This window comes from Pan paniscus, chromosome 15 (genome assembly GCF_029289425.2).
Source record: "Pan paniscus chromosome 15, NHGRI_mPanPan1-v2.0_pri, whole genome shotgun sequence".
Lineage (NCBI taxonomy): Eukaryota > Metazoa > Chordata > Mammalia > Primates > Hominidae > Pan > Pan paniscus.
In genome coordinates this window covers 83,912,062-83,932,326 of record NC_073264.2, presented here as the reverse complement: position 1 = coordinate 83,932,326, position 20,265 = coordinate 83,912,062, and the positions used below count along the sequence as shown (strand labels likewise).

General features: G+C 37.8%; 1 long non-coding RNA gene across 1 annotated transcript; it reads right to left on the bottom strand.

Moving 5' to 3' along the window:
- Window positions 1–7,137: 7,137 nt before the first annotated feature.
- LOC134729022 (uncharacterized) lies at window positions 7,138–15,110 on the bottom strand. The gene is made up of 3 exons (XR_010109853.1): window positions 15,090–15,110; window positions 7,651–7,721; window positions 7,138–7,431 (listed from the first exon to the last, which is right to left on the bottom strand). It is a non-coding gene; the product is annotated as an uncharacterized LOC134729022 (long non-coding RNA).
- Between the last annotated feature and the right edge of the window lie 5,155 nt (window positions 15,111–20,265).

Genomic DNA, 20,265 nt, shown 5'->3' with positions numbered 1-20,265 from the left:
AAAATATTTAAATCATCAATCCAATAAATACAAATATTTATGTTATTCGTTTAATTTTTTAAAACAAAATAGGGGCCAGGCGCAGTGGCTCATGCCTATAATTGCAGCACTTTGGGAGGCCAAGGCAGGCGGATCACATGAAGTCAGGAGTTCGAGACCAGCCTGACCAACATGGTGAAACCCCCGTCTCTACTAAAAATACAAAAAATCAGCCAGTCATGGTGGCGGTTGCCTGTAGTCCCAGCTGCTCAGGAGGCTGAGGTAGGAGAATGGCAAGAACCCGGGAGGCGGAGCTTGCAGTGAGCGGAGATTGCACCACTGCACTCCAGCCTGGGTGACAAAGCGAGACTACGTCTAAAAACAACAACAACAACAACATGAAAAACATTAGGTGTGGTGGCGGGCACCTGTAATCCCAGCTACTCGGGAGGCTGAGGCAGGAGAATCGCTTGAACCCGGGAGGCAGAGTTTGCAGTGAGCCAAGTTCGCTCCATTGCACTCCGGCCTGGGAGACAGAGCGAGACTCCATCTCAAAAACAAAACAAAGTAGGCTATTTTACTTACCTGAATAAATTTAACTGATAGTCTAGATGTTTTAATAGAATCACTCCTGTGGTGGTAAAGCCAAAAGTCTTTTAAAGCATTTGACCAATATCCATATTTGATATCTAGCCTTAGGCTTAGCTCTCGGGAAAGTGTTGTAAGTTTCATCTTTAATTTATTAAATGAGTTTTGACCTAATATTTCTCAATCACAACAATGTAATTTCCCACATATTTTGGACTGTTGGTTATATGTGTTACTGAAAACATGCAAATAGCAGGCATGTAAGAAAATATATTCAAAGATAGTTAATTATGGCAGCATTTCACTTTTGTTCAACAGAGCAAAGTATGTTTTCAACCATACACGTTGATATAAATATGACTCCTTATGGGATGTATGGAAAGTTGAAATAATGTATGTTTATTGCATATTTTCTTAGACACTCAGGGAAATGTTGATAGACCACATTATCTCTTTAGTGTATTCAACACATTAAACAATAATTCTTTGATTTTCATTTGATTACTCATTCATTCATTGAGTCATTCATTGTAAAAATATGTGTTCAGCACCTATACCGTAAGGTCATTGAGTACCAGCTATTTTGTAGGTACTAAGAATGCAGAAATAAATATCTTGCTCTCCTTGATTACAAAAACTCAATCTCAAAGGTTTTCTTTTTTTGTTTTACAAGAAAATTTCCTTTTTATTGGAGAGAGAGGAACTCATCTGTTTATTTTATTTTATTTCTGAATTAAACCTTATCTCATTTAATATTTTCTGACACATTTCCTCTTCAGATGATGCATTTACTTTAAGCCACACAAGAGTGTATTTGCATCTTTGACAGCAAAGGAGAGACTGACTAATGGAATTGATGCTTGGTTTGAATAATGTAGGATGTCGTGACAATGACAGTAGCAAGGAATCTTAAATAATAGGCCCTACTTGATGCAATTTAAAAATATGCACACTATTGTCTTAGCCACAAATATGTTAGATTTCATTTCTGCTTCCACGAAGCAGCTGAGCGTAATCCATCTTGATGACAGTTGACAAAAGAAACTAATTTCTCTTAAAAGCATTTCCCAATTACCTTTTTTTCCTTGAAAAACACTAAACATTTTGAAACAAATTTTTTGCTCTGTGGTTTCTATATGTAGAAGGAGGATATGGAGGGATATGTGAGAACTTAAATGTTAGTTTCCTCCTTGGCTTCCAAAAATTAACTTTTTATAGTAAATGGCCTGGGAACACTTGATTGCAACGAATGTTTAGGTAGATGTGATATATATCTCTAATGAATATAATTTAGAGCAAATAGATCCGTACATCAACTTCTTTTGTTCTTTAAACAAATACAGGAAGAAAAAGAAAGAAGGAAGGGAGGGAGGGAGGAAGGAAGGGAGGGAGGGAGGAAGGAAGGAAGGAAAGAAGGAAGAGAGGGAGGGAGGGAGGAAACAAGGGAGGGAGGTAGGGAGGAAGGAAGGAAGGAAGGGAGGGAGGCAGGGAGGGAAAACATTTTTTTCCATCATCTAAGCAAAACAGAACAAAATGGGAGAATCTTCATTACTCGTATGTTCATTTGCAAAACTATTCAAAATCTTTAAACAAAAACAGCTAAGTTTAACAGCATGCACTACTGAAAAGATCTGAAATATTGTTATCTATACTCTTTTACTTAAATAACGGCCATGTAATGAAAGTTCTCCATGATGATAAAATGTGTTTCATCTCATGTCATTGAAGGAAATTTAAATAGTGAGAGAACGAGTATCCCTAGAATATCAGCAGGATTAAGTATCACTTAACGGACTGCATCTATCATTTCAGTACCATTTCATTTTGTATATTCATCCTAATTTATATCAATCTTTCCTCAACAAAATCGTAATTAATTTTGTAGCATGCCTAGATAAGTTATATGAACTTTTCCTTCATTCATAGTGATTTAGTATTAGGGGCAAGATCAATAGTGTTTTAATGGATGAAAGAGTAAAATAAAAGACTTTAAAGGGAAATGACTTGTTTTAGTAATGAGACATTATATTATTTTTATTAAGATTAAGAGAGTTGGAGTCCATGTAGGGAAAAAACATGGCCAGAACATTTAATAGGCTTGACGATCATAAAAAAAAGATGAATGTAAGAATGTTTGCAACTGAAATAACATGTAAGAATGAGAAGTTTGTAATATAATTCTAAAACTATAAAGAACATGTACAGTTGTTGAAGAAGAATACAGAGTAGGAAAGTACCAAAATAGTTCAGATATATTTCAAAGGAGATGCTAAAAAAAATTGAAAGTATTTAGAATGATTATTGAAATGCCAGATAACCTTTGATACCCTCACTGGTAACAAGGATATAACAAGTGATAGGACTTAAAACTTGAGAAAGGATTTCAAAAGATTTATTTTGACTGAGCTGTTCTATAAATCCCTCTTCCTCCCCTGCTCTGCCAAGGGGAAGGGCAGGGTTACTAACTTCATATGCCAAAAGTAATTCCAAAATTTTCTGGGCTTCCAGGAAATTATTTAAAGACTGTGTTCACAGAGATTTGTTAGTGTAGCCAGCAATAACAGGTCAGAAGGAGATATACCACCAGTTTTAGATTCCCAGAATTTGCAATTGGATCCTATCACTGTTATAGGTACAGGACTTTTCCCAAAGCATTAAAACATATTTCTTTTTCAAAAGGCACAATTACTGCAAACCTCTGTGAATCCTCTGCAAATATATTTTAGCTCAATATATTAAGTATTTAGAAACCATTCTGTTCTAAATTTATTATGGAACAAGACCTTCTGGTAAAGGTGAAATAAACATGTAGATTTCCAAATATCTCCATTAACTTTTCAGATAAAGGAACAAAATAAATGATATATTATTTGTCAGCCCTTCAAAGATGGAGTTTCTGTTAAATTTAATTACTCTAGCCTAGCTTTAAATCATGAAAGACTTTTGTTGAAGGTGGCTCCCACTAAATGGAAGAAATTTCCCTAAGTGCTTGCTGGGTAAAAGAATGGTGACCAGATGAGTGTGGCTAGAAACTGAAAGCTTTGAAATAAAGTGACTGCATGTGGAAGATTTGCTTATTTATTGATTTAATTCCTGAGGTTGTTGATTTAATTCCATGGGTTTTCTTCCTACTTTATATTCTGAATTAAAACAGAGATTTATTATTTCCTCCCAATTCAAAACCAAAGCAGGCAACACCCATCAGGATGATTTTGATTTACCCCTAATTTATGAGGAAACTGAAACTGAAGGCTCTACTCAGCTGCTATTTAGTCAACGTTGCGCATACAACTCTATCAAAGGAAATAAACCAATCAACCCACTAATTAATACATACCCACTACCACAGAGCATATAAAATACACCTAATAAAACTGGGAAAGCAATTAATAATACTGAAACGGCCTCAACAAACATATGAAAAGGGACAAGTGACTGAAGAGAGAAATTTACTAATGGGAAGTGTTGTTATTGTTGCTGTTTACCTTAATTCTGCTTTTTTGGTTCCTGTGTTGTATACTGAATTTTTTTCTGCAGAAATGCATGGTCTCCTTACCAGGGCTAATTTGTCCTATTTCCCTGTATAAATCAATGCTGTTATTTTTTGCCAGTCCCTACAGTGTTGCCAATATTAGCTCTTTTTTGATCTTAGCTCTTATACTTACATGTTTGAAGCACATCTGAGTGGGGTTTTCTTTATTAAGTGGCATACAAAAAGGAGAGGCTTAGGTATAAAGACAGGGCATAGCGTCAAGAGTTTCTGGCTGCAGAGAAGGTGGCAAAGGTCTCATTAGGTGGGCAACCAGCCCTTAAGAAAGCAAAGAAGATGAAATTAAGATCTCATTCAAGGAGGCTGGAGAGGCAGGGTGGTACTTTAGTCAACCTGGAAATGTTGGTGTTTCAATGTTTAAGAAATTGAATCAAATATAACTGCAACATGAGACAAACCACCAAAGCAAGGACTTGGCGATGAACTGGTGCCTGGGCCAAGCAATGCGGTCACAGAAGAGTCATGCCAACTTGCTCTTGAACATGTTAGCCAGAGTTCGAAACAGTTCAGGATCCAAAAGCACAATGGTGGATTTCAGAAAGCTTTACAAACCGAAACAGGGCAGCAGCAGGGACACAGAGTGACTACAATTTTTAAAACCTTTTTTAGATCCTTTAATTCAGAGGTTCTCAACTAAGATGATTTTGCCTCCCAGGGGACATTTGGAAATCATCTAGTGGGGAAAGGCCAGGGTTAATATACTGCAATGCACAGGACTGCTCCCACAACCAAATCACCTGACTCAAAAATGTCAATAGGGCTGGGCATGGTGGCTCACACATGTAATCCCACCACTTTGGGAGGCTGAGGAGGGCAACTCTCTTGAGGTCAGGAATTTGAGAGCAGCCTGGCCAACATGGTGTCGCCCTGTCTCTATTAAAAATACAAAAACTAGCCAGGCAAGGTGCCGGGTGCCTGTAGTCCCAGCTACTTGGGAAGCTGAGTCAAGAGAATCACTCAAATGAGAAAGCGGAGGTTGCAGTGAGCCAAGATCACACCACTGCTCTCCAGCCTGGGCAACAAAAGGAGACTCCATCTCAAAAAAAAAAAAAAAGAAAGAAAGAAAAGAACAGAAAGAAAAAAAATCACTAGTGCAGATATTGAGAAACCCTGCATTTTGCCTCTTCTTGAATAATTATTAAAATGCTCTAATTTCACTGTATTTGCACAATTGTGTTCTCATTTTTTTCCCTTTCTTTGGTTATACACTACCTTTTCCCCTGAAAAATAAGAAAAACCTGAAAGGACAGAGAAAAAGTTAAATAGCATAGAGAACACTAGAAAGCAAAAGATTTCACGTTTTTCTTCATTTTATTGTACCCCCAAACCTAATCTAATTTAAAAGAAAGGTGGTACAAAGGATGTTAAAATCCACAAAAAAATTAGTTAGAAGTAAGTTTAAAAAGTACATGATTAAAACAATTTTCTTCAAACAAGAATCTGGAAAAAATTACCAAGTTTACAGATTTTATATTTGGGGAATCAGTAAGATTCCGACTTGCAAACAGAACTGGATTCAAATCTTAGATCTACCAATTAATCATCCTCTGATCTTTCTAGAAACCTAAGTTATTTCAGATGTTGAAAAAGTTTGAAAATATTCTCTCTCAGCATTTTTGGTAGGGTTTTCAATATCATATGCAATGTTCCAGCAAACTTTGCATCTGACCCAGAGTAGGCCCTGAGAACTGCAAAAATTCTCAGCATACAACCCTTTCCAAACTCCTGCACTAAGAGACTTCACCAAATGCTAGCATGGCTTCTAGAAGCTTAAGGTGGTGCCCCTATTATGACTCCAATTCCTCCTAAAAGGTATGTCCGAGAAAGTTCAATGCTGCTAGAAAAGCTTACTATCTGTTCCAGCTAAAACCTAGTGAGGCTGATAGCTCCCTAAACCTCCTCTTAGAGCAGTTACTTCAGAAAGTTTGCAATTATAAATCCTTTCTCTGCCCCTTTGAGATGGAAATCTACCACCCAGAACTGTCTCCTCAAGGACTTGGAAATAATTCTTTGAAATGTAAAGATTCAAGAAAATAACTCTCACTCCCACTCCCTGTGGGAGGCTAAGGGGCTAACTTCAGTGGGCAGGCAATGGGCTTCTTGCTCCAACTTGCAAAACTACGCCTGTCATAAAGACATGAGAGTTTTGTTTCTCTTCCAGATAAGTGCCAATTAGCAATCCTGAATAACCAAGTGAGTCACATGAACCAAACTCTCTTAGTGACCTCTCAGTGTCTTTCTTTCAGCCCACCCCAGCATTTTAAAATTCTCCTGCCTTTTGGTTTGGCAAAGTTGAGCTCAGTTTACTCTGAACTCTCTTCCCTACTGCAATAGTTATCATTGAATAAAATCTGTCTCTGTTGCCTTTAACTAGTGTCCAGCTTTGTTTCTCTTTGACAACTCTTACAAACAACAATAGTAGCTGTCACAATGTGGCGATTTCTTAAATATCCTGCCAGCAGAATAATGAAAAGAACAATGAGGCATCTGTCTGTAAATGGGAATTTTCTTAAAGACTATTGTTACAACTTTGTAGGTGAAGGAAGACTTTCCTTTCACTCTCTAAAGTTTCTTTAACAGTCTATGAAATATAGTGACAACAGCCAGATCAGCAGGACAAAAGGTATACAAATTTACTATGTGTTTGGGGGCATCACTAGAAAAAGAGTAAATACACAAAAAATAAGCGAGATTTAGAATATATGCCCTCCTCTAAGGAGAGAGGAGAGGACAAATGTAGACAACTTAGAGGAGAGTAAATTATTTTGGGGAAGATAAATGCACCCTTAGAACAAGAGGTGATAGGTTTGTGACAAAGTCTGTCTGGGTGTGGTGCCAACTTCTAGAGTCTCCTCTCCTGTGATAAGAGTTAATCTTGTGTAGGGAATGGGAAAATGTTGGTCAAAGGGTACAAAGTTACAGTTAGACAGGGGCATATTGAATTCTATTAAGTATTCACGATGGTGGCTTTGTTAATTAGCTTCATTCAATGATTCCGCACTGTGCCTGTGTGTGTGTGTATAATAACATCAATGTGTATCCCATAATTATATACAATTATAATTTGCCTAAAATTTTCATTTGATCTTAAGAAAAAGAATTTTTTAAACAAAACTCCCAGATTGATGAAATTTCCAGGGAAAGGACTGATGACAATTGATTTCCTTTTGGAATATCTGTCTTTACACAGATAAGAGGAGTTCCGAGAAAGCCTCTTCCTGCATTTGCTGTGTTTCAAGTGTCCTCCGCTCAAAGTAATCCATACACCAAGGCAGCATATGTTAGGGTGGCATGTCCTGATCATCTTCAACTTGCTCCTCAGACAAAAAGAGATGAAAATGTCACATTAGTTAAGGTAAGACTAGATATTTTGTATGTTTGCTTTCAAATTTATCATCCATCAAAGAGAGCTCTGTAGGGGTCACCACAATCTGATCAGGAAAACATTTTGTGTTTGAATATAAGTCCAACACTATTTCCCAAAGCAAGAAAAGAAAAGTCAGTTGAGTCAGGGATGATGTACAGATACTTACCTCCTCAATTGGATCTTAGGCACAGATGAGCTGATGATCAACACATCTCACATCCCTGATTCAGTAGAAGTCTGTAGGAGTCAGTCAGGTTTGCATGCAGGAGTAGGCAGAAGATAGCAAATAGGATTCAGATACCAGTCAGGGGTGGATTTTTCAGTTGATAATGTGAAACAAACTTAATGATTTTTCTCATGATAACAAGCAAAACAGCCAAATACAGGGCTTTGTGCAACAAAGTCACAACCCAAAGAGACCATTAACGTCACACTTAATTTCAGCCATGTTAATTTAAAGGAGAAAATGCATGAATCTTGACAGTGTCCCACTTGGAACTGGGGATAGGAGAAGACAACACAGGAAACCTTTCCCTACTCCCCTGCTTCTTTACTCCAAAACATCCAAACATATGTATTTGATCTTCTTACAAATAATTTAGTATAAGGAATGATCACTTTGATTTGAGCAACAAAGTTACTTTAGGAAGAGCATAAGATTCTAGTCCAGAATCCACTTTAAAAAATTATTTTTATGGACAGTACTGCCACAGTAACTTATCACACCCCAAATCCTCTGAAATCTAGGCACTTTGGAGGGCAACCTAGATGGCAAAGGAAGAACAGGCTCAAGTGACAAGATCCATGAGTCATAGTTCCAATTCACTAGCAGTTTGCTATGGGAAACTGCCTCTATATCTACAAAATAATGACCTTCAATTGTTTTTTGTTGTTGTTGAATGCCCTTTCAATTGGAACCTTCTCTCTTATTTTTCAAATTGTAGGAGTTGAAAGGTCTAATACTGGGGCCATTGTAATAGGAAAGAGACCTGAACATAACATTTTAGCTGTGTATTTAACAGAAACCGAGAATCAGACTGCATCTGTTTGCATCTTTATATCTTTTATTGTTTTCATAATAGTCCTACTTTCCAGAAAGGGAGTAATGAAAAGAAACAATAATAGATTTTATAAAATTAGGGCTCCTTTGTAAATACAGAAAACAAAATTTCATGCCACAAATTAGAAATTGTAAAGATTAAGGGATAGCATGTGGTCATCTATGTTTCTTCAGCTCTGCTAGTTTTAAAAATAATGTAGTGAACTGGGTTTTCTATAGCACTCTCAATAAATGTGCATACTGATTAATTTTTCTACAAATATTTTTCCATTTGTTGACTCATTTGATTATCAACCCTGTGGTAGTAGCTACTGTTAGATGCGTGAACAGCATTCATGTTAATACTCATTATATATTGTGGATTTTCCAACTATGTCCAATGGCATAGACAGGTAAGGGAGGAGACCATCCCTCATATTGTCTTATGCCCAATTTCTGCCTCCAAAGAAAGAAGAAGTAAAAACTAAAAGGCAGAAATGAAATCCACAAGCAGACAGTCTGGAGCCACACCCTGGGCCTGGTAGTTAAAAATCGACCCCTGACCTAATCAGTTATTTGCATAAAAAGGCACTGTGAAGATCCCTGTCCTGTTCAGTTCCTTTCTAATTACCTGTGTATGCAGCCCCCAGTCAATACCCCTGCTTGCTCAATCGATCATGACCCTCTTAAGCGGACCCCATTAGAGTTGTGAGCCTTTAAAAGGGACAGGAATTGCTCACTCTGGGAGCTCAGTTGTTGGAGACATGAGTCTTGCAGAAGCTCCCGGCCAAATAAAGACCTTCCTTCTTTAACTCAGTGTTTGAGGGGTTTTGTCTGCAGCTTGTCCTGCTACACAGGTATAGCAAGAAAAAAACAGAACCAAAAACAAGAACCAAACTGATGGCACAGATTGGAGGTCATAGATAGCTTTGATAGCAATGAGGAGGGATTAAGAGCCTGAGTACAGTGAACCAAGACAAGAATGATAGATGAGAGAATTGAAGCAGCTAGTATAGACAAACCATTCATGGAGTTCTACTTTAAATGAGAACAGATTAATAGCAGAGAACAAGTAGGAGACACAGAAACTAAGTTAGGGAATATTACAGTATGTTCAAATGCTGATGGGGATAACAAAGCAGAGAGAAAATTTGATTGATAAGATAGCAGATGGTTGAGCTAGTTAGAAAGCTGCCTGCTGGAGGCTGGGTGCTATGGCTTATGTCTGTCATCTCAGCACTTTGACAAGCCAAGGTAGGTAGATCGCTTGAGCCCAAGAGTTAGAGACCAGCATGGGAAACATGGTGAAACCCAATCTCTGCAAAGAATGAAAAAAAAAAAAAAAAACCTGGGTGTGGTGGTGGGTGCCCATAGTCCCAGCTACTCTGGAGGCTGAGACAGGAGGATCACTTAAGCCTGGGAGATAGAGACTGCAGTGAACCAAGATTGTGCCACTGCACTCTAGCCTGGGCAACAGAGTGAGACCCTGTCTCAAGAAACAAAACAAAACAAAACAAAACAAAACAAAACAAAAAAACTTCTTGGAAGAGATAGCATTTTAGCTTTGATTCAATATGCATTTGAGAAGAGAGAGTGGGAGGTGTGCACTTCACTAGTGGTAGTGGGCAAAACATGGGCTTTTGGTTAAGCCCTATCCCATCTGAATTTCCTGTCCACAACAGAGTTAATTTCTGTTGTCAGCAGCATCTTAAAAGGCAGTAAAGTAGCTAAGCCACAAGTATCATCAGGCTTTACAACACCATTATTAATGCGCATATTCCACAGACCTAATACCTGTAGCACCATCTTGGAAATAGGCCTGTGGAAAATGTTGTTCCTCATAATGAGAAACATGCTGCCCTATTTATTTTCTAATGTTCATGGTGTTACCTGCTCAGTTTGTGACTCTGATGCAGGCATCAGCTGGTGTATACTGAACTCTTGGAAATCTGTGTATAATGAGATAGGAATTACTTGCATAGTGTGGGAGAGTCCAAATCTCTTCCCAAAAATGTTTTGGTTTCCCTTCTAAGGCTTATGATTATATGGTTGAGAACCAGTAACAACCTGTGCTATGTTTGGTGTTGTTCACGTCCCTGTGATGAAAACAACATCTTTTATCATTTTATTCAAAAGTACACATACTCCCAAATTCCAATGACTTTAGGGACGTTGCTGAGGCCAAGAGGGAGGGCAGGGAAGGGCAATTCATGTGTTGTATGATCCCCGTTGTGCTCAAAAGGCCTTCTCCTATTTTTTTTCCTTCCTACATTCTCCCTTTGCGCTTCACATTCTCCTTCCCAGACCCCCCAGCCGCTGCATAGTCTCCGCTCTTCTTCAGAATAACTGCTCCCTGATGAGAAATCTCAACTCAAGCTGAATTACCCAAGCAGGCTTATTAAGCTATTTTCCCAATAAAGAAAAATAAATTTTGATGCCTACCTCCAAGAACACAGAACTTTTTCATCTTGTTATTCAACTACTACCAGGAATATTATTCTTAATTCCTTAATGAACTAGTTAAGGAATTCCGAATAGGAGTTACTGTGACTCCTGTAAGTAAGAATGCAGCTTTTTTTCAGGACAAACTTCATGCAAAGATTCAGGAAAACAAAACAAAACAAACAACAACAAAAAAAAGATGACCACACTTTTGTCTTTTTCTTTTCCTGAAGCTTTATTCTTCCTAAAGTGTCTCTCCACAGATAGAAAAGTTGGTGCCCATTCAAGTCCCCAGGTTATCCCAGAATTTACTGAAAAAACAACAACAACAACAAAAATCTATCAGGGAGTCTGATTGGTTGGCCTAGATAACAGATCCATTGCGAGGAGACCAGTCCCTGGCTTTGCCCAAAAGCACTTGATTTGGCTACTGCCATCACCTTTAGGCCTATATAAGCCAACCCAGGTTGATCAGTAACTGTGGCGAATTTCAATTGTTCTCAAAATCTCTACTTGCATGTGGCTAAAAGCAGGGATATGCCCTGGGATGTTGGGCACCATGACTGAATACTCCACTGAAAAGCAAGAAATGGGAGAAAATTAAATGGAAAATTGTAGTGGTATTATTCAAGAGAAAAGAACAAGTAAGAATACTGGTTAGAGCAAAAGAATAGTTACCAGCATTAACATGGGGAGGCAAATTTGTCCACAGCTATAAAACTCACAAAAGAAGATAGTACTTGCTGAAGTACTGAATAAATTATGTATTTATATGTAATTAAAAATAGACATGCATACGCATAAAATTGTCTATATATTGTGTACATATATGTACTAGATATGTATACATGTACATAGATTGCTATGTGTGGATGTAATACACGTACATATAATCTACTATATATTATATGTATACATTTGTGTACATATGTATATTCTAATATACAAATATTTTTTCTACTTAAAATATAATTATAATTAAAAATCTTAAGATATTTCCAAGGAGAAACACATAAAGCCTTGAGCAGATATGTGCCATCGTGAACTACTCTGCAGTCTTCTGAAACAAGTTACTAACTTGGGTTTCGATGTCTTTGAGTGCTTCTACAAAATCCCATTAAAGACAATTTCGCCTCTTATAGCCCTTTGGCTGAGAATAAATTGTAATATAGAAAGTGACCTGTGTATGCATTTCTTACTATGATGGTATACGTGTAAGCCAGAGGAGCAAGGGCCAAGTCCTCTGTGTTAGAATCTTTACCTTCAGTATTCCTCTTATTGCCTGTAACAAAGCAGGGCTCTTGCTAAACTCATATCCCTGCCTTTAGCCCCAGGCAAGTAGAGATTTTGAGAACAACAATTGAAATTTGCCACAGTTACTGATCAACCTTGGTTGACTTATATAGGCCCAAAGGTGATGGCAGTAGCCAAATAAAGTGCTTTTGGGCAAAGCCAAGGTCATTCTGAAGGGCATCAAGGCAGTTATTGGACAAATCCCATTATGCTCTTTGTCCACCCAATTATCTCAGATTGTGTGTGTGTGTGTGTGTGTGTGTGCATGTGCACATGCATGCATTGCTTATTCTGCTTTAAATAAGCTGCAAGATTCTTTTGAAGGGAAACAAAGGGAGAATAAATTATAGATGGGAATAATCAGCTTGAGATTAAAATGTGGAACTAGAGATTAGAAACCCTTCCATTGCATTCACTTGTTTATTTCCTTAATCATTTATTCTATTAAATTTATTCCACTAAATGTACTATTTAATGAGGTTTTGCTCAGTACCCGGTAGTGCACGCTGATGGTAAAACTGTGCTAAGATAACTTCAGTTATTCCCTTGTTGCCCTTTTGTTTGGTGCTGGGTTATGAGTTAGGTCTTTTGTGTCACCAGCGGGTGAAGGTCCATTGTCATCCTGCGCAAGTCTGCTCTGAGCCATTCTGCAGTCCTAGATATGAAAACTGACAGCAACGGTGGACACTCCAAATCCTAGAGCTGTGGTTCTTCTATCTACTAAGACTGTGGTTCTGTAGGACACAGAGATATCAAGAAAGAGTATATTTACAGTCAGGATGTATAGTCTCTGGAAACCAGGGGTAGTGATTTGATAGAAAAACTCTTGAAATTGATCTATTGCGGTTCAGTTTTGGGTATTTCCTCTCGTTCCTACCAGTAGGAAGGGTTAAACTGATTGGCAGAAGAGAAATAAAATTAAGTGCCATAACTTTACTTTTTGAGGGAAATAAAAAAACAATTTTCTTTTAAAATAAAAAAGAGGACATCTGTCTTTGATTTTTCAATGCTGACTTAATGCTCATTCCCACATCACACTCAAAGTGACCCTGGCAGATGTTTGATAATGAATCTGCTTTGAAATTCATCCCAGAAAGTTAAGTCTGCACGGGGAATCCAAGACTCTACTATGTAGGGGATAGTTTCACATAAGCCCCATACCCTGTTAGCACAGTTACATTTACACTGAAGTTTTCATGAGCTAGTTACAAAAAATACAAGTGAAGGACAGCCAGAAACTTCCATGCTGCCAGCATCTCCTCTGTCTTTCCACAGGGAGTAATATAAACTGTGCCCTTTACTGAGGGATATTAAAACTGGTATTGAATTTAGGAAGATAGTGCCTACGTAACTTTCCCTTCAGAACTCAGTTTGCAAATCTCTTACATTTTGCTAAATGTAATATAACTTGAATGATGGTTTTTTAATGTAATAACAAAGTCTAGGAAAGATAAGTAGGTTGTATGCATTCACACATAAATTTATGCAACCATGTAACAGAATAATTATAGTACAATCAGCCTGTAGCAAACATTTCTACAGAATTTTCACATTTCAATAATTTCTTTCATGTATTTTTAAAATTCAACTTTGGTGCTTCCTGATATAGAAGGGAGTTTGAGAAGTGTTGTTTCTCCAGTTTTTGGATTTAAAAAAATGACACCCAGGTATGCTAACTGATTTTACTAATGTCTTATCTACTGCACTTATGACTCTCTCTGATTCTCTTTCTACCAAAGTCTCACTGTACCAAAGTCAGAAAACAAGTAGCAGTTAAATTAGGTGGACTTTGGGAAACAATGCAAGGCTGAGTCCACTATGAATGGGCAGAAGTTCTCTTTACATGGCTCTGCAATTCTCCCATGGTTCAGGTTAACAGTAGAGTCACACAGTGACAGCAATAAAAGCTCCAGAATCAGACCAGCTCAGCTGGGCTTCATTCTCATTTTAATCACTGTCACAGTCAATTACTTATCTTCCCCAAGTCTCAATTTACTCAAATGTAAGATTTTAAAAAATAGCATTTCCCTCCAAAGCTTTTTGCAAGGATTTACAATTTGAGGCAAGTAAATCATTGGGCACCATGCCTGGCATCCTGCAAGCTCTCTACAAGTGTTGAGTTGTTACCATTAGCATACACACATATATTGGATTCTTGTAAATGAAATAAATCTTTCCACACCCACGTATTGTCTCTGGGATCTGAACTGATGGGAAGGACACTTTCTTAGAAATGTGGAGCACGGTATGACTTAAGAAAAAAAAAAAAAAGACAATTTGAAACCCAGGATAGATGAGCTTTCTGTTTGCAAAGAACTATAGCAACTTTTAAAATAGTTCTGGAGCATGGTAGAAGTTCCATTTTAGTAAGTTAAAATGCATTTTATAATGAAATAACAAGGATTTGTATTCTTTCTTAGAGAGATAAAGATAAGGGTGATGGTGTGGAATAAAATAGGTGAAAAAGAAAGACAAGAGAAGGATTCAATAGACAACTAGAATCTCCAGTAACTTGTTGGCAGGTAGGAGGCCAAATAGAACAAAGGTCAATAAACATTTTACCATATTAGAAAACACTGACGTACCTCAGGATGGTATTTTTTGAGATGGTTATTTTTGGTGGGTTGTTTATAAGTTTCTTTCAGTAAAATTTTGTTTCATGAACCAACCATATGTTAGTGATACATTGAGCAAAAACAGGTGGGGAAACATGGCTAGGCAGGTAAGTACAGAGAGAGTATGGGAAGGTGAGAGGGAGCAGCACTAGAGCCTTCAATACAAATAAGATCATAAAGTTGATGGCGCCAGGAGCCGGGAACATGCAAGCTCACCTGAGAAAGCTCCGAATGTCCTAAATGCACAGAAGGCAGAAATGATTGGAAATAATGACTCTAGAAGGCCAGAGGAGGTAGAGGCGTGCAAATTACACATACACATATATAATAAAAAAGCATATTCCAGATATAAATATTTGGATAAAATAGCATGTCTTATGTCCATTGTTTTGAATTCAGTTTGCTCAATTCATGAATCCTTTGCTATGTCATTTTAAAGAGGCAGAAAACATGCATTGTTTCCCAAAGTTGTTTGGCATTTTTGGATTTAAAGGAACATAATGGCTGGAATTTCACATTGATTTCTAGACGTTATGGTACTCTTTTTTGCTACCATATAAACCTTCCCCTAAAGCTGCGCCTTGTGGCTTTTAAAGAGCAAGTAGCCCTGTGAGTGGAATGGCCCGGTGGGGGGAAAGGATCAGCTATAGCATCTTCGCTGCTCCTCTGTTTCTGGGGTGCCATTTCAGTTAATGATCATTTGCCCCTGCACTCAGCCAGATCCCCACTCAGATCTCAAACTCTTATACTGCCGCTGCCAACATGCCTGGCTTCTAGAGACCTCCAATTCCTCACAGGCTAATAATTAAAGACCCTACAAAGGCTGCTGCAAAATGCTAATCTCATTTATGTTAAATAAAGCATGACAAACTGGTAGCTTTGCAAAGGTCAAAGTTATAGTTTTCATTAGGTAGACTTAATCTTAGGATACTGTCAGCCAAGCACCTAAATAATTTTTATCTAAAAACCACAGAATAGCTCAGACTATTGGCACTATTATTATTAAATTGTAACATATTTTGCTAATTACTAACACTAATTAAATTCATAGTCTGTGTCAGATATTTTACTAAGAACATGATAAGAATGAATGCTCACCACAACCCCGTGAGCTCATGTTTCTCCCAGTTTAGAGATGAGAAAACTGAGTCTATCAGGTGCGAAATTACTTTCTTAAAGCTGCACTATTGGGAAATGGCAGAATCCAATTCAGAACCTGCAGGTAAAGTGGAGCGATAATGACACCTGTCGATTCAATTCCATTCTCTGTTTGCAGAAGTTGCCTCCAGAAAGAAAGTGTCACTTTCATTCTTAGGACCCAGATGTAGAACCTTGCACCTCCATTCTTGCCTAAAATGCCCCACATGCAATCGCATTCATCTGATATGCTTGTCCAGCCCCTACTGCATGTCACTCTATATCAGGCAGAAAGTGAGGCCAAATTAAATCTGTCTGTTAAGACACCCAGATTTGCAGCAAGTAGAGATGCTCTTTACTCTTTCTGTGAAAGCTCTGATTGAAAAGACAAAAATAATTTAATCAGTCACTCTGCAATGCCGCTCTGGTAACTGCAAAGTTTTTGACTTGCTTCCCCCATTTGCCTGTCCGCTTTCATTCCAATGCCAATGTGCATTGCTTTGTTTGGGATAAACCCTTCTGGCTAAGCTTTGATAATTGGATTACTCACACACTCTGTGAGTAGCTCTTAGAAGTCAGCAGTTTATGGAGTTGAGCACACAGGCAGGTGCTGGACCAGAAAGGACACACTTTTCCAGGCTTGGCTCGGGGTCTTCATGATGCTTTAAAGTTTGATGGTCTGGAGCGGAAATGCCAGAGCAACCTGCAGGTGATAAAGAAGAACAGGTCAGTGCTGCTAGTCACTCAGGCAAAGAAACACAGTACTGGAAGGCAAACATGCATTTGGACGAATTGTGAATTTTTTGCCGGAATCTCTCTGAATATCCTGTGAGATTAAGGTCAGGACATTATGGAAATACTTTACCAGTGGCAAGACAAGCTTCCTTAGCAAGACTTATTCAAAAGTAAATGCCCTGGTTTCAGTGGCCTTGGTAAAATCTGAGGATGTACATAACTATTTGCCACAAGTCATTAACCAGCTATATTGCTGAACTAAAAGAAGTAGAAGTAGGTCCCATTCATACTTAAACAAAACTTCTCTGTAGTGAGACAAAAAGTGAGAACCCTTGAAAACTGGTTGACGTTTTTGAACAAAAAGGTGAGGTGAGTCATCCCATTACCACCACATGGAAACTCATACAATTCATAAAGTGGGTTACCTTACTGCTCTTCTGCCTAGGTATCACTGTTGCTACCAAACAGAAGCTAAGAGCCAGGTTCATGCACCTCGGGAGGATGCATGTTACCTCTTAAAGAAGGTATCACATTGCAATATATAGTAATTATATGTTTTCTCCCCATGTGACTATGAGTTTCTTTTACATGGCAGTCTTATTCATCTCATTTCTCTGGCACCTGGTATTATCTCATAGAGTAGGCACTCAATAAATACTCTGTTAAATGACATGAAAATCACAATCGTTATTTGGGCATTTGTTCAAAAGGATTTACTTATGTTAATTCTGACCCTTACAGCATCTGTTCAAAATAGAGGCCAGGTATGGTGGCTTGCACCTGTAATCCCAGCAGTTTAGGAGGCCAAGGCAGGTGGATCACTTGAGCTCAAGAGTTTGAGACAAGCCTGTGCAACATGGGGAAACCCCATCTCTACCAAAAATGCAAAAAATTAGCCAGCTGTGGTGGTGCACACCTTTAGTCCCAGCTACTTGGGGGCTGCGGAGGGAGAATTTCTTGAGCCCAGGAGGTGGAGGTTGTAGTGAGCTGAGATTGTGCCACTGAACTCCAGACTGGGTGACAGAATGAGACCCTGTCTAAAAAAAAAAAAAGAGGGAAAAAAAAGGAGTTATATGCATTTTATGAAACAAGAAAATTTAGGCTAAAAAGCAAATTGCTGGAAGTCATATAGCGGTGAGAGGTAGATCAAAGATAATGCTAAAAGGTAGTCTGAGGCCGTAAATCAAGTTTTTCCAGTACCAGAAGGAATGACATAAAAAAACAAAAAAAGAAGGCCAGGAAACTTCAATTGCTGGAAGACCCTGTACAGCCTTGAACAAATCATTTAACCTTTACTGCCTCCATTGCAATTCTGCAAATGTAATAATCATTTATTGCCTAAAGGTGGCAGTTAATTTAGATAATCTCATAGGTCACTTCAGCTATAGAAAAAAAAATAGATTCTTAACAATTATTATTATTGGATTAACATGAAGTCATTATTTAAGACAATATTGAAATATCTTTCATTTTCAAATAAGAATTATACTGTGATGTAAATATTCTTAAAACTGCCCGGTTTGTTCTCTTGTCTAAATATTTTATAAGCATTTAAAACAATCTTGAAATTCTTTAAGATAGTATCAAATGACTCGAGACATCTGAGACAAGTTGATAAAAGCTTCTGGAAAGCCTGTTTTCTTTAATAAACCCCTCTTATTGACAATTAAGTATTAAGGAAGGTATAGGGTTGAGAATGATTACATTGAAACGAAACATAAGCCTGTTGTTGGAGGCCTGTTTTCATGATGTGCAAAATCATGGAGTTTTGAATAAGGTCAAAAATAAAGACAGCAGCTCTACCAAAAGGAGCTTGTGTTTCTTTTTATCTTTTAGGAGACAGACAGAACTTAGTAGGCTGGAGCATTCTAATCAGAAAAAGGCATTGTTCAGGGAAAAACTGAGGCACATAGGTCAGTAAAAATAGCTTTCAGGACCAAGTTCAGGTTAGGTGAAGAGAAAGAATGAGAAGTACATAGATCAAAACTCGTTAGAACACTGAGGACTGGTGTTTGGATAGCTGCTTGAATGACTGAGATCTACCTAATACATCCTTTTACTATCCTTTCAAACCCATGTTATCGGTATTCCATACCTATGATTCTAATAAGAGTCCTTTCTTCTAGATTATTTTAATAGTTACAGGTGAAAGCTACAGAATATTCTATATGGCAAAAGATTCTTAAAATAATGAAGAATTCATTCTTAAAATAATGAAGACATAGATTATGCATTTATTAATGAAATGAAAGAAACAGTAGCTATATAAATATAAGATAAAGTAAGCCTCAGAGAAAAATAAATTAAAAGAGGCAGAGAGACATTTTATAATAATAGAAGAGTCCACTAAAAAGCCATAGCAACTTAAATGTGTATGCATCAAAAAAAGCAAGATATGTATAGCAAAACTGATTAAACTGATAAAAGCATTAATATTTCTCCATGTTCTCAGTAGAAATGCAAATATTTGTCAAACAATGACTAAAGAATGGAGGATAAAGGCAACCAGATTCATAAAGTGCAACAAATTCCAAAGCCCTATAGAATGAGTTTGATTTCTTTTTTTGTTTATTTTTTATTTATTATTTTTTTTTTTTTGAGACAGAGGCTCGCTCTGTCACCCAGGCTGGAGTGCAGTGGCGCAATCTTGGCTCACTGCAACTTTCACCTCCTGGGTTCAAGTGATTCTCCTGCCTCAGCCTCCTGAGTAACTGGGACTACAGGCACGTGCCTCCACACCCGGGTAACTTTTTGTATTTTTAGTAGAGACAGAGTTTCACCGTGTTAGCCAGGATGGTCTCGATCTCCTAGCCTGGTGATCCGCCCGCCTAGGCCTCCCAAAGTGCTGGGATTATGGGCGTGATGATTTCTAAGATATACAATTCTGAAACAGAAGTTACAAGGAAGGTTCTGGGGCAACAAAAATCTAGAGGATGACTATCAGCGCCTGAGGGACTTCAAATCCTGTTATATTTACAAGGACATGTTCCTGATTTCTCTTCTTTCGTCTTTTATTCTAAATCAAATGAAGATATGGCTTCTGCCTTATACTTCTAAGTGTAGAATAGAGATTGGCAGGAGAAAAACTAGGTTAGATTCGGTACTAAATATGTGTGAAGGGACAGAACCTGTGTTTCACAAATTCTACAGGGTGCTAAACTGTGTTGCCCAAACAGCTGCTATCAGTTCAGAAGGTCTGAATCCTTTTGTCTTGGTAACCACCCTATGTGTAGCAGCAAGCATATAAATGAATATTAAATATATATTTGGTGTTGAAATAAAGAATTAGTGAATGAATGTAACTCAGTATTCCAGCAAAAATATCACCACACCATACAAATAAATACAAATGTACATTTAAAAAATCGCATGAGAATACCTTTGGCATGGCTTGAATCTTAATGGAAACCAAGCAATAACAAATAAATTAAAAGTGGCATAGCATATTTAGACCATGATTAGGTTGTGTACATTTCCAAGGAAGGCCGTGGTGTTATCAGGCAAATGTGAGCTCATTCTT